A 15,405-nucleotide genomic window follows, 5' to 3' on the forward strand; every position below is an offset into this window, starting at 1 on the left:
TAAGAGTGCTGATAAAGAAGAAAACATTCAATTTTTAACCACTGGCTATAACAGTGGTAATAACAAAATTACATATAATATATATGTGTGTGTATGTATACACATATATTAACAAATAATAAAAATATATAATACCAAAAATCAACTATTTTTAAAAATAATGCTAACCTGAGGCATCTGGCTAGCTCAATTGGTTAAGGAACTGATTTTGATCTCAGCTTGGGTCTCCATCTCAGGGTCATAGGGCTCCACACTAGCTGGGGTGGAACCTACTTAAAAAAATGTTAATTCCATGGTTGATTTGGGTTTTTTTAAAAAATTATTTATTTATTTTATTTAGTTGTGTATGTGTGTGAGAGAGAGTGCAAGCGTGCAGGGGAAGGGTAGAGAGAGAGGGTGAGAGAGAGAGAGAACCCCTGGGAACCCAGGCAGGGTTACATCTCATGACCCTGAGATCATGACCTAAGCCAAAATCCAGAGTCAGGTGCTTAACCAACTGAGCCACCCAGGTGCCCTGTTGAGTTGGTTTTGAAGGATATTTCACTTATTTTAAAACTCTGACTTAAGATTCATCACATCAACAAATATTTTTCACCCTTTTTGTAGTTAATGTGATTGCCCCATTTTGCAATTATGGAGCTTTGGACATAGGCAGCCTAGGCAATTCCTCAGAGGGAATCAGAAATAACCCTCTAATTCATAATGCACAGATATATACAAGGAGTGATTCCTAAAATACTGCAGGGATCAGATTTGCATAGAGCTTCCCCCAGCATCCTGTCTTCTACTCACACGGAGGCTATTCCTCTTCTTCCAGTATCTATTCTTTCTTTCAGTTCCTAGTTTGGGCACTTGACCTTCAAGGATAAAGAGGACACTTGCTGGCTCCCATGGCCACATGACCAAGTGTGGACCAATGGGATGGAAGTGAGAGTAGCCCACCTTCTCTGAAGGGGACACATCTTTTTTTTTTTTTTTTTTTTTTTAAGATTGTATTTATTCATGAGAGACACAGTGATAGAGAAGCAGAGACAGAGGCAGAGAGAGAAGCAGGTTCCATATAGGGACTCCAGGATCATCCCCGGGGCTGAAGGGAGACGCTCAACCAATGAGCCACCCAGGCGTCCCAAGGGGACACATCCTTAAAAGAAGGGGGGGTGGGTGCCTTCCCTGTCCTTTTAACTCTTTACTGTTGTCTGGAATGAGGACTTGGCAGTGTGTTATTTTATACCATAGTGATGAGAGCAAGATCTTACAGATAAAGGAACCAGGAGATGAAGGGACCTGGCACCCCTGCCAACTTTGTGGAGAAAGCTGCCTTGTGGCTTAGATGTTAACATGAATTAATGTTAACTGCCCATCTTCTTCATTACAGCTGCCAAATCTACATTCCAAGTAATATGCCTACACGGGATTCTCTCACATATCTTTTACAAAATTTTTAATAAAAGAGTTTACTTGATTTTAAGTTCAAATTACTCCCTCCCCAGCCTTCTATTCTTCCTGGAATTCTGTGGGTATTTCCAAATATACAATAACTGATGGAATGAGAGGCATCTCCAATTCAAGTCATTCCACCTTATAAGAGCTGGAAAATGGTCTAAGATCGCATTCTAAGTTAGAGTGGGCTTCATTATGAGGAGTTGTTTTAATATTGAGGGCAGCTCTTCGGTAATGGAAAATTCTTCCTTTGAGATTGAGATTGAGAAAAATATTGAGACAGGTGTTCAAAACATGACTTCCATGTTTTAGAATATCCTGGGATACAGAGAATTCTGAGCTGGACTCTGTAATCACACCTTCTAAGTTTCAGAACACAGAAATATATTGAGACTTTTAAAGTAAAACCTTTGCAGAAAGCTCTGGAGGAGCAGGGGAAAATGCTTACGTATTATCTGTTCCAAGGACATCTTTAAGTTACTAAACTTTGAGAACCTTTCCTTTATTCACAATTTAGAAGTAATGCTGCTGTGAATATTATCATATTCCTCAGAAACTGTTGATTTCTGAACCCACAAGCTAGGGTGGTTTGGGTACTTACTATGGACTAGGTGCTTTGCACGTAATAACATGTTTATTTATGGGGAAACTGAGGCATAGAGAGATTAAATAATTGCCCAAGGTTCTATAACTGAAAGGCTGCAGATCCAGGCTGTCAAAGATGACTGTAAAACTCTGGGAGACTAAATTTCTGTGAGATGTAATCAGGAACTTATGAGATTTCAGGAACTTGAAGATTCCAAAACAGGTCACAGCTATGGCCACATGGACATCAAACACTCTACCACAGCCCAGTCTGTCCTTTCCCCAAATTCTGAGGCTGTATTTTGTCCTATTGAAGATGATTAACTGCATTACTCTGCTGGAAAGTTCATGGGGAAACGTTTGGGGAAGAAATTTTCTATTTTTACCTGACATCTAATAACTATTACTATCTGCATGTTGAACCACAGAATCTGACATTTATTTTATCTCATTTCCTGCTTACGTACATTTCCTGCAACACAAGGACAAAGGGATGACAAAACCGGAGAGTATTCCTGGCTACCCATTGTATTAGCCATCTTGGCTTCAAAATATGGACTTATTTTGTACAATGAAGGTATAGTGTTTTTCAGGTTGAACATCAATCAGTAAACCTCACACTATTGCCAAACAAAGATGCCTCTGTTCTTGAGTGCTGGCTCAGCAATCCCCTCAGAACTTCTGGGAAATGGGGGTGAGTGGAAAATTGGCTGCTGACAAATTCACTGCTGTCAATGCTAACCGACACCTTGGACAAGAACCTGCTGAAACCGTTGTAACTTCTCTAGCCCTGACTTCAGGCTTCACTGGAATTGACCACATTTGTCCTGGCAGAACCATGGGACAAAAGAAGTAACTAGGGAGGTATGAGCTGAATGCAGAGTAAGGATACTTTCTAGGAGAGTCATGATTATCTATCTTCATTTATTCAGGTGCCGAAACGTACACAGCCTTTACAGATCCAGGAATATGTCTTTAAATGTTAAATTGTTTACTGCATGCATAAAGATTATCATTCTGTGGTGTAGGGTTGTCACCCAAAGATTTCTTTGAACCATGGTCAGAATAATATCATGAAATTTTATAACTAGAAGGGACCAGCTCTGATTGCCACCAGCGCTTTTCATCAGCTATTTGAGAGTTGCCGTGTCTGGTCACATAAGTACTTTGCTGAGAGTATGTGACTTTCTCTCGTGACTGAGTTCTGAATAGAAGGAACATGTGATACTCTCAGGCTGTGTACTTAATTGTGGGTGTGAGACCCTCCAGACATCTCATTGCTCATTGGTCTAGCAGTAACCAAGTGTTTGGCACAGTAGTTACATTTTGTTGAGCTTGGATCCTTGAGGGCTGCGATGAGTAAGCAGTGCCCTGAATGAGAAATAACCCTTTGTTGTTTTAAAGCCATTAACTTTTTTGGTGCTTGTTCACTGTCACAGCATAATTTGTACCAATCGGATGAATGTGGAAATTAGCATATACAACTCGAGTAGTGCCTCATACTAAAGTATACAGCTTTGATTTGGGAATCAAGAAGTGTTTCATAAGGAAACTATTAGTGGAGGCCTGAAGGATGGTATTCTGTGTTTTTCAGAGGCAAAACATTTCGTAAACCTTTACCTGAAGTAAGTTGGAAGTATATGGTGTACTTAATAAACTCAAAGTCTTGGGAAGAGGCTTGAAAACTAAATATTAGTAGCATGTGTTGGTTGCTTTGGGTAGCATTTAATGAAGTACTAAGTCTAAATCGCTAAATGGCTGACTACTCAGACCCAAGAGCTCTTTCTAATCCATGAGAGACGTGTGAAAACCTTTGCTTTTCTATACAATTGAAATTTGGGGCATATTTGTTACCTCAGCAAAACCAAGCCTTTTCTGCCAGAAATGTAATTCATTTAACAGGTGAAAAAACTGAAAGATATTTAGTGAATATCTCAATATTTCAAAGCAATGAAAAGTAGAGCTGACACAAACCAGTGTGTTTTGTCATTGCGAACCAGTGTGTGGTCTGTTGGACACCAAACGGGACATTCTCAAAATAAATCTTTCTCCTTTAATCCCTGTCAGAACTTGTGCAAAAACAGAGTAAACGAATGGCTCATGAAAACTCTCCTGAGGAGATGCAGAACTTGCTCAAGAAGACAAAACCAGGGGGTCATAGTCTAATATTCCAGTTTAAAGGGAATGGAGATGAAGCAGAAATCCCTGCAACACACACCGGAAATATGTCTTCATTAATTCTTCAAAAATGAACATCTGCAAATGGGAAGAAGAAATCTGAACTATTCTGAACTATTTATATGACTTCCAAAATCAACACTGAAGGGTGGAGGCTTTACATACAAGAATCAAGTAAACACTCAAAAATTAAATATAAACCTTGTATGGGGCAAGCAGCTTTTCAGACTCTGCTGAGTGTTCCCAAAGTACTTGTGTCTCACCATGTTTCCATCTCCTACCTCCTATTGAGGAAAACCACCACAAAAGTTTGAGGTCAGGCAAGCAGGAATGTTTGATAGAGCTCAGCCTGTCCTGATTTGTGGATTGGAATAACGGCAGTCTTTCCATGAGATCAAAGGTCACTTTGGAGGGGAGGTCTGCTGGTTTCTCACACAAAATGTATGTTTCCCACGAGAATGGCTAACAAGGTCTCCCCTGGAACATGATGCTCTCTTTCCACGTGTAGAGCAAGTCCTCGTTTCAACAGAATGACCAGTAATTGTCCGGTTAGCAGCGAGTTATTTAATCCAAACAGAAGTGTCCTCCCTGGAACCAGGAAAATAATAAAAAACTCAGCCCCCAGGCTTTTCAGATTCTTATTTTCCTCACCAAGATGAGTGAAACTCATGCTCCTTGAGAGTTACAGTGAATGGTACTGAAATCATATCTGAAACTGAAAAAATTGGGGGCTCATAATGGAATGATTATGACCTTAACTTTCTCACTCTCTTCTCAGCTTCTCTCTAACCACAGAGAACTGTGAATGAATGAATGAATGAATGAATGAATGAAAAGATTCTTATCCTCTATTTCCATTTTCCATGCAATGTCTTATGTAGTAGCACAGATTATTTTATAGTCGTGCTCTGACAGCACGACTATAAAACAAGTACTTCTAACAGTACAAATGCATCTTTCTTTCTGCATTAGGGAAAAAAAAAAAGGAAAAAGAAGAAAAAAAAAAAGAAAAAAGAAAAAAAGGAAAGTGTCATCTTCCTGTCCCTGTAACTTTGAAAATATCTCTCTTCCACTCCTTCTCCTTCCCCTCAGCAGCATTTTGCACTGTTTTTCACTGGATTTGCCCCTCTTGTCTCTGTAGAAATAGAGCATGATTTCTATGCTTTCCCTAGAGTGTATATTATTAGTCTTTGAGATTTGTTCTTATTGTTGATTGTAAATATGCCAGGACAGATACAATAGTTTTCAAGCAAAAAATATTTTGCTTTTTAAAAATAGTATGTTTTGTGTTTTCAGGAAGGAAAACTTTCCTTTTGTACCTTTAGCAGTTCCTTTCCTGTAGTCCTGGATACATTCAACATTGACATAATCCTGAACCAGGTTCAAATCACCAAACTGTAGAAATAGAAAGAAGCATACTTAGAAAATTCTTTTTCTCATGATTACCCTGCCACTGTCACTCAGTGCCCCAAATGATATAATGCTGTACCATCAAGAGCTTTATAACCTGTTAGGTAGCATTAAATAGAAACCACTGAGAAAATTAAAATAAATAGCCTTTTCCTTGATACACCAGTTCCCAAATATAAGAATGGTTAGATTGATTTTAATTAACATCTATACAGGGAAGCCAAGCTCTTCTTCCCATCATTATTTAAACCAGGAATTGGCAAACTCAGAACTGTGAACCAAGCCTAGCCAGCTGCCTGTATTGTTGGTCCCCCAAGCCAAGAATAGCTTCTACCCTTTTAAATAGTTTTTAAAAATCAAAATAAGAATAATGGTTTGTGAGTCAGAAAATTATATGAAATTAAAATATTAGTATTCATAAATAAAATTTAATTGGAATACAGCCATGCCCAAGCGTTTACTTATTTGCCTATGATTACTTTTATCCCACAATGGCTAGAGTTGAAGAGTTGCCACAAAGACCATATGGCACAAAAGTTTGAAAATATTTACTAATTGGTCCTTTATGGAAAAAGCTTGCCATATCTGATTTAAACTAGCTAACTTCACTATTAAGTAATAAGAGAGGTTATGAATTCTAAAGAATTCATAAGATTTTGTTTTGAGATCTGAAAAAATGGAAAACATATATAACAAAGATTTGATTATTTCTTAGTAGGAAAAAAAAGAAAGGTAAAATTATAAAAGGAAGAAGGGATTTTGAATCAAAAAACCAAGAACGGGACCAAGTTTCTCTATACACTGCTGGTTTTGACTAATCACTATAACTTTCTTTCATTTATCTATTCAGAAATTACAGAGTGCTTACTTTATATGAGGTGCAGTGAAAACAACAGTGAACAAAATATAGATCCGGTCCTCAAAATGCCTAAAGCCTGTTGTGAAGGTCAAATGGAATAATGTGCTTGAAAGCACCCTGTAAAATCTAAAGCATTTATGTAATTATGCCTATATTTGAAACTACAAGTATGTAGGAATTTTATCTTAGGTCTGACCCAGATCTTGAAAAGCTTAGGAGACCTTCAGGAGCCTTCTGCTGCTTATTACTATACAACAGGCATTTTTCCCAACTCTTTAATACCTTTATCTTAATCATCTCAGCTATGCAATCCCCATTCTTTAATAACTTGTTACTTATTTAGCATTTGATTCAACCATATTTCTCTAATCACTCTGCACATAGAATACAATTTGAGAGCCAAACACAGTAACAATAGTGGTCATAATTGGCTCCTTGCTTGTCTTTTGATAGGCTTATGTGTGTGGATTTTCTTTAAATGAAGAATTGTCAGGAAAACACATTTATCTTGGGAAAATAAATAGCTAAGGTATGTTGCCATTGAAGGGTAATGCATATCACCATCATCATCATCATGCAATAACTGCTGAGTAAACACTTTTATTTACACAGTGTTTAGGTATTAAAGCTTTTGAAAAGAGTAGTTGGAAAAAACTAAGCTATATTTTCTGATAAAGAAATGCTTATTAAAGATGATTGCATACCTGGGTGGCTCAGCAGTTGAGCATCTGCCTTCAGCTCAGGGTCCTGCCATGATCCCAGGGTCCTGGGATTGAGTCCCGCATTGGACTATACAGGGAACATGCTTTTCCCTCTGCCTATGTCTCTGCCTCTCTTTCTGTGTCTTTCATGAATAAATAAATAAAATCTTTAAAAACAAAATATGAGTGTTAAAAATATCCATTGCACATTAATGATGCTTTTAATTATTGAATAAGAGAAAGCATTATAGTGAAATGTTCAAAATATTATTATTTTTAATTCTTCTGGCTTATATGCCAAAGTAGTCAACAAAACCTAATATGTCAAGATGACTTTCTGGATAAAAAGGTTTTCTTTCCAAACCTACAGGTTTTGAATTAAATTTCTAATATCCATGCCACTCACAGCATCTATTTTATTTTACATGTATGGAAATAATTTAATTGGAAATTATTACTTACAATAAAACTTACATTACTAAAGAATTGTTAACTCCTGAAATTTTTATTTTTCCCTTTTAAATGAAAAGTAATGTAAATGAAAAAAGTAAGCCACTGGTGTTTTCTATTGAGTGGTTTTATAAAACTTATGATAAAAAAAAAACGTATAAAAAAATAAAAAAAAATAAAAAAATAAAAAAAAACTTATGATAAGTAATTTCATATATGTCTTCATATTGTTTTCCCATTTAACTTCAGTTAAAGGGTATAATAATCATGAAATGTTATGTTAGAATATTAAATGCTATGCCATGGGGAAACATGGGAGGATGATATCATACATAACTTTTTTGGGGACTTGACAAATATCCTTATTGCAATGTAAAACTGTACCGTCTCTCTTTTAACCATCAAAGCCAACACAAATAAACAGGTCTGGGAGGAGTTAAGTGGCTAGAAATTCTTTGGTTGGCTCATATTTTAGTGCAAGGTATTAGAAAGGCAATCATTTAAACTAACATGAAAGGAGTAGTAATTTTTATTTATCAAAGTTCTTCCCTTAAATCACACTATTCAGACTCCAGCATCTTTAAGAACAGTCCTAACTCCTGCTAGAGAAGTGCCCTTAAGTAAGGCAACTGATCAGCATCCATTCCCCTAAATGCCCTACATTGTGCAAATTACATCAACATGTAGTTGCATATATGACATAGGAATCAAGGGACCATGGATATAAGTAATATGCCACAAACTAATAATGATTGTGCATTCTAGTTTCATTTTATTCAGCGTTGCACCAGATAGTATTATTAAACTGTGTTCCTTATAAATTTTCCCTTTTCAGTCCTTTCTCATTAGAGCAGTCACTTGCTCAAAATTTTAAATCTTCTTTTACAGTTCTTAACCTTCTTTGGATTGTGATTCTATTTGAAAAGCTGATGAAAAATAGGAACTCTTTCCTACAGAAAGAGCATATACATATGTGTGTGTGTGTGTGTGTGCACGTGTATGCCATACTCATAAAATTCTCAATACCATTTCAGTACCTCACCTATGCACCTGTTCACTACCTCACTATCTAGCTCCACTATAATACTTCTACCTGGGGGAATTTCATGCCCTGACTCCATTTTAGACACACAATTAAGGCCTACTGAGGAGGCAAGCAAATGCTTATCAGATGTTCCTTTTCTGTTTTTGTTTTGTTTTGTTTTGTTTCAGTAACTTAACCATTTGAACAGAAAGCAGGGTGGAGCCCATACCTGATAATGTGCAGGAAGAAACTGTCATTTCTGGAGTTTTTCCATGACCTGAGGGTTTCTAGTGTAGAACCAATGAACTAGCTCTTGGCCACTTCTTATCTGAATGGAAACTCAAGCTCATACTTTTTTCAGGAGCTAAAATAACACTGTACGATTTCTTTACTATCTTCCCTGATAATGCTGAGATATCAGGAGCAAAACTTGATGAGAAATTTATCCTTTATAGACTAGAGTAATATATGGTAGTGTTTCTATACACCAATAATGAAATAGGACCATAAAGAGAAATTAATAACTCCCCTTACACCCTCAAAAAATATGTAGGAATAATCTTAACCAAAGAGGTGAAAGACTTGTATTCTGAAAACTGTGAAATGATGAAAGAAATTGAAGTGGACACAAATGGAAAGAAATTCCATACTCATGGATTAGAGAATTGATATTGTTAAGATGTCCATAGTACTGAAAGCAGTCTACAAATTCAATGCAATTCCTATCAAAATATCAAGAATTTTTTTCGATCCTGGAGACCCGGTATTGAATCCCCCGTTGGGCTCCCTGCATGGAGCCTGCTTCTCCCTCTGCCTGTGTCTCTGCCTCTCTGTCTCTCTCTGTGTGACTATCATGAATAAATAAATAAAAAAATCTTTAAAAAAAATTCTTTTTTTTGCAAAAAAAATTCTTCTTTTTGCAAAATTAGAACAGATAATCCTAAAATACGTATGGAACCACAAAAGACCTCGAATAGTCAAAGAAATCTTAAGAAAGAAAAACAAAGCTGGAGGTGTCATAATTTCAGATTTCAAGATATACTGTAAAGCTGTAATAATCAAAACAGTATGGCACTGGCACAAAAATAGACACATAGATCAAGAAAACAGAATAGAAAGCCCAGGAATAAACCATGCTTATACAGTCAATTAATCTATGACAAAGGAGAAATAAATATACATTGAGAAAAAAGTCTCTTCAATGAATGGTGCTGGGAAAAGTAGATAGCTCTATCCAAAAGAATGAAACTGGATCACTTTCTTTTTCCTTACACAAAAATAAATGCAAAATGGATTAAAGACCTAAATATGAGGCCTGAAACCATAACAAAAGAGAACGCAGGCAATAATTTCTCTGATATCTGCCTTAGCAACATTTTTCTAGATATATCTCCTAAGGCAAGGGAAACAAAAACAAAAATAAATTACTGAGACCACATAAAAATAAAAAGATTTTGCAAAATGAAGGAAACCATCAACAGAACCAGCTAAATACCCTCTAGTTACTACTAAGGCAACCTACTAAATGGGAGAAGATATGTACAAATGATATATTAGATAAGGGGTTAATATCTAAAATATATAAAGAACTTATATAACTCCACATCAAAAAAAAAAAAAAACCAATCTGATTAAAAATGGGCAGAGGACCTGAATAGACATTTTTTCAAAGAAGGTATACAGATGGCAAATGGACACATGAAAATATGTTAAACATCACTAACCATCAGGGAGATGCAAATAAGAGCCAGCATGAGATATCACCTTACGCCTGCCAGAGTAGCTAAAATAAAAAAGGCAAAAAATAACAAGTGTTGCTGAGGATGTGGAGCAAAAGGAGCCCTTGCACCCTGTTGGTGGGAATGCAAATTAGTACAGCTACTGTGGAAAACAGTAGCAAGTTTCTAAAAAACTTAAGAATATAAAAACCGTATGACCCAATAATTCCACTATTAGGTAATTACACAAAGAAAACGAAAACACCAATTTGAAAAGATATATGCACCCCTATGCTTATTGCAGCATTATTTACAATAGCTGGGATATGGAAGCAACCTAAATGTCCATCAACATATGAATGGATAAGGAAGATGTTATAAATAAATAAATAATATATATATATATATATTTATTACACAGCCATAAAAAGGATGAGATCATGCCATTGACAACAATGTGGATGGACCTAGAAGGTGTTATGTAAGTGAAATAAGACAGAGTGAGAAAGAAAGATACCAATATGATTTCACTTCTATGTGGATTCTAAAAAAACAAATGAATAAACAAAAAGCAGAATCAGACCTATACATACAGATGACAAACTGATGATTGCAAGAGGGGAGATGGGTGGGGGGATGGGGGGTTAAAATCTTCCTGTTATGGAGTGAATAAATCATAGGAATAAAAGGCACAGCATAAGAAATATAGTCAATGATAATGACATAGCATTGCATGGGACAGATGGTAGCTCCACCTGTGAACATAGCATAATCTATTGAGAGATGGCATTGAATCACTATGTTGTAGAGATACTGAATCACTATGCTGTCATCTGAAACTAATGTAACATGGTATATCAACTATAATAAAATTTTTTTAAAGAAAAAATCAATATCTATAACCACAAAAAAACACTGGAGTAATATAGAATTCCAAAATTTATAATTTACTAAAGAGCAATGAAGGAACTGGAACTATGCAAAGCAATTCTGGTAGCATTCAAGGATCCCTGTCCCCTCTGGAACCACTGTTCTCTTCCCAGGCATGCACTGAGATCACCCTTTGGCCCAGGGCCTACCCTACTCCAACAGGGCTCGATATGACTTGTTTTCTCCTAGAAAGTATTCTCTTGGGGATCCCTGGGTGGCGCAGCGGTTTGGCGCCTGCCTTTGGCCCAGGGCGCGGTCCCGGAGACCCGGGATCGAGTCCCACGCCGAGCTCCCTGCATGGAGCCTGCTTCTCCCTCTGCCTGTGTCTCTGCCTCTCTCTCTCTCTCTCTCTCTCTCTGTGACTATCATAAATAAATAAAAATTTAAAAAAAGAAAATATTCTCTTGTGATAAACTGATAAGAGAGGGTCAAGTGACCGTACAGAGATGATGTCCCTATCTAATTCATTATTAATACTAATATTGGGGATTTACAATTGGTAGGAGAGGTATTTGGGGGAAGATGAGATATCTGGCATTTAAACATCCATTTAGTGGCCCCACGTATGAGGTGAGCCCTTGCCCCTGCCAGCTCTATCTGGAATGTCTCAATTCAAAGGGGATTAAAGGTGTGCATTAACTGATTTCCATGCCAGTGCCAAAAATAAATCTAGGAAGCATGGGAAAAGTTTGGGGTTCTTCTTTTCCTACCATTTTGAAAAAATAGATCAATACTTGCCTTCCCAAATGAAAAAAAGCCTCCAGCTTCTACACCTTATTAAGTATTTTTAAGATTTCCTTCATCTGTCTCATTTTACAGCAATACAAGAGAGTATTTCCATTTCACTTGGTTTTTCTTTTTTTAATTTTTTAAAACAGGAACACCACAAGTCAGCGTCTCTATTTCTCTGTGATGACTACCCCACCTCTACTCTGTGTCTTGTAATCCAACAGCCCATAGCTCTTCAATATACATTATTTTAGTTCCAGTCACCCTCTGTATCTACTATAGACCATTTTTTCAAAAGAGGAGGTAACAAAACCTTGACACGCTTCCCTTTGGTTCAGAAAAACATGTCCTGTGTCACGCATACCACAGAGGTCTCTCTAAAGCTGCCTGCCAGATGTCATCATGATCACGGCAATTGAACTCAGTATCCATCATCACATCAAGTGGACGAGAACAATGCTCCGGCAGCTGCAGAATCAAAACACACCCCCGTGTTTTTTGTTATTGTTCGAAAATAGTAAAATGAAAAAAAAAGACTGTGCATATCATAATTTACCAAGGGAGAAGGGAAGTTTGGGAATGAACTGGCAGTATAATTGCACAGGGGGCCTCATACAGTTCTTAATTAACTTTTTATAAGTTTAAATAATCTTCGAAAATGATCATCGCTTCATAATACCTGCAGCTCGAGGCCTATACTCAGCGCTGTCCCCTCTCCTTTCTAACCACATCCATTCCTTTCTTTTTCTTTTCTCTTCTTTTTTTTTTTTTTTAAGATTTTATTTATTTATTCATGAGACACACAGGGAGAGAGAGGCAGAGACACAGGCAGAGGGAGAAGCATATTCCCTGTGGGGGCGCCCGATGTGCGACTCAATCCCAGGACCCTGGGATCATGACCTGAGCTGAAGGCAGACGCTCAACCACTGAGCCACCCAGGTGTGCAATCATCTTTAATAAGCATTTCTTTATCAGATAATATATCAGCTTAGTTTTTTCCACCTATGCTTTTCAAAAGTTTTAATACCTAAGTACTGTGTAAATAAAAGTGTTTATTCAGCAGTTATTGCATGATGATGATATGCATTACCCTTCAATGGCAACATACCTTAGCTACTTATTTTCCCAAGATAAATGTGTTTTCCTGACAATTCTTCATTTAAAGAAAATCCACACACACATAAACCTATCAAAAGATAAACAAGGAGCCAATTATGACCACTACTGTTACTATATTTGGCTCTCAAATTGTATTCTATGTGCAGAGTGATTAGAGAAATATGGTTGAATCAAATGCTAAATAAGTAACAAATTATTAAAGAATGGGGATTGCATAGCTGAGATGATGCTCAACCACTGAGCCACCCAGGTGCCCCATCCATTCCTTTCTGCTCTCTTTTCCTGCCCCCCTCCCAACCCCAGGCTCAAACCTCAGTGTCTAATCTAGCTCTGGAACCTCTAATTTCATTTGACTAGTGGCACTCAGTAAATGTTTCCTAAATGCCTCCTGTCTTATAGTTTCCCCCACACACAAACTTTCAAGAAAGCTAAATGAAAAGGGAATTAAAAACACTTTAAAACAGGAATCTTTAAGGTATTCCATATACTAGCATGTGGTAATAAGTATGACATTGGTTTTGTTCTTATAAGATAAATAGCAAAAAATTGTGTTTAATAGAGTATAAGGTAATAAAAGCAACCTTTAGTTTATTATTTTAATAGTTCTAAAACTTTAAGAAAGTAAGGTATTGACTTTCATAGTCTAAGATTTGTACTTGAAAGTCTGTAGTTTGGTTCTTATAAATTGGGTAAATTTCATTTTTTATCACATTCATTGCCTGATCTTATTTAGATTCCTCTGGATTTAATATAGGACCTACCAATGGATGATTTTATTCTTCATGTCTGGTTTACATTTTCCCCATCGCATTAAGTCATAACAATTTCTGATAGGATTCCTAGCAACACAATTACAGAGACTTTTTTTTTTTTTTAGTGTATTTCTACCAGCAGCATTACGTGACTTCTGCTAAACATTCATTGATTGTCCCTTAAATGCTTTGGACATAGGCTATTTGTAAAGAGCCCCAGAGACCAAAATCACCTGTTTGTGTTTTTAGCATTGAATGAAGGAAATCACAAAGAGAAGTTGTCATTTTTCAAAGTGGATTTTATCACTTGACCAATTGAAGCTTTCCTTACAGATTCTCCTGGTATGGCAATGATGCCCATGTAACAAAGACTATTATTATAAGTGGCTAAGTACAGATCCTGGAGATTCAGTAAATACATGAGTTAATCTACCTTGAAGAGATAGATAGCCTGAATCCTCAACCGAGAAAGAAGTGTGCATCTAGGAGGACCAAGTGTGCTAAAGGAATCTCTATTCTGGCTAATATCTAATTTTCTTTAACATTGGAGACAGCCAGCTGGTAGAACAATTTGCTTCTTTCTTTTTCCTCCCCACCTCGCCTCTGTGCTTGAATTCTTGCCACGGGGGAGGGGTTTTCTCAGAATCAGAATTCTGGCTTGGTTCCATTCCTTGTTTACTCTTCTCATTGTATCCCAGAAGAGTTCCCAGAAAAATAAGAGGCTAAGACTAGGTGAATTCAGAAAAAGGCTCCAAGGCGCTGGCAGTTGGTATACACAGCATCTGTACCCTGCTTCTGAATGAAATAAAGGAAACAACTGCCCGAAGCTGAAGCATCAAGATGGTGCCGGGACCATCAGAAATCATGGTTCATAAATGAAGTTTAATATAATCGGGCTATTCCCATAGATAGTGGGTGGCAGATAAGTGAAGTCAGATTTACAGCCTTGTACCAAGTAATTTGGATTGACAGGACACTAGGACGGAGGGAGATGGAACTACTCTAGCCTATCCTCTCCCTCAGGGCACAGCTTTAGAGAACACTGGAGAAGCTGATGTGTGATTGTAACAGCAGCACCAAGTGTACGTCTTCACTGATAGCACTGAGGCACACAGATTATTTGCAAAAAAAACGAATCCAGTGCCAAATGGAACCCATCTTTGGAGAGAGAAAAATGATTGAGATTTAGTAAACTTTTATATTTGAGAAGGAAATCTTTCAATCACATGTTCTTCTTCTTTTAAGATTTTTATTTATTTATTCATGAGAGACCCAGAGAGAGAGGCAGAGACATAGGCAGAGGGAGAAGCAGGCTCCTTGTAAGGAGTCTGATGTAGACTCGATCCCAGGACCCTTGGGATCACGACCTGAGCCAAAGGTAGATGCTCAACCACTGAGCCACCCAGATGCTCCCCAATCACATGGTCTTCTGATCTAGATCAGACTCGGTTGACTGCAATCACAAGGAAATGGGGAGCAGCTAAATTTACTTACGGCCAGGACTAAGCCA

The 15,405-nt window shown here is 37.2% G+C and overlaps 1 long non-coding RNA gene across 3 annotated transcripts; it reads right to left on the reverse strand.

The window, feature by feature from the left end:
• Window positions 1-2,795: 2,795 nt before the first annotated feature.
• On the reverse strand, window positions 2,796-14,679 carry LOC144300431 (uncharacterized). 3 transcript variants are annotated; one of them, XR_013367054.1, is made up of 7 exons: window positions 14,329-14,679; window positions 13,133-13,210; window positions 12,389-12,492; window positions 7,177-7,340; window positions 5,523-5,598; window positions 4,405-4,791; window positions 2,796-4,281 (listed from the first exon to the last, which is right to left on the reverse strand). It is a non-coding gene; the product is annotated as an uncharacterized LOC144300431 (long non-coding RNA). The 3 variants fall into 3 exon arrangements; XR_013367053.1 differs by having other exon boundaries at window positions 2,796-4,791; XR_013367055.1 differs by lacking the exon at window positions 13,133-13,210 and having other exon boundaries at window positions 2,796-4,791.
• Window positions 14,680-15,405: the final 726 nt, after the last annotated feature.

The sequence above is a fragment of the Canis aureus genome, chromosome 28 (assembly GCF_053574225.1).
Source record: "Canis aureus isolate CA01 chromosome 28, VMU_Caureus_v.1.0, whole genome shotgun sequence".
In the NCBI taxonomy this organism is placed as follows: Eukaryota; Metazoa; Chordata; class Mammalia; order Carnivora; family Canidae; genus Canis; species Canis aureus.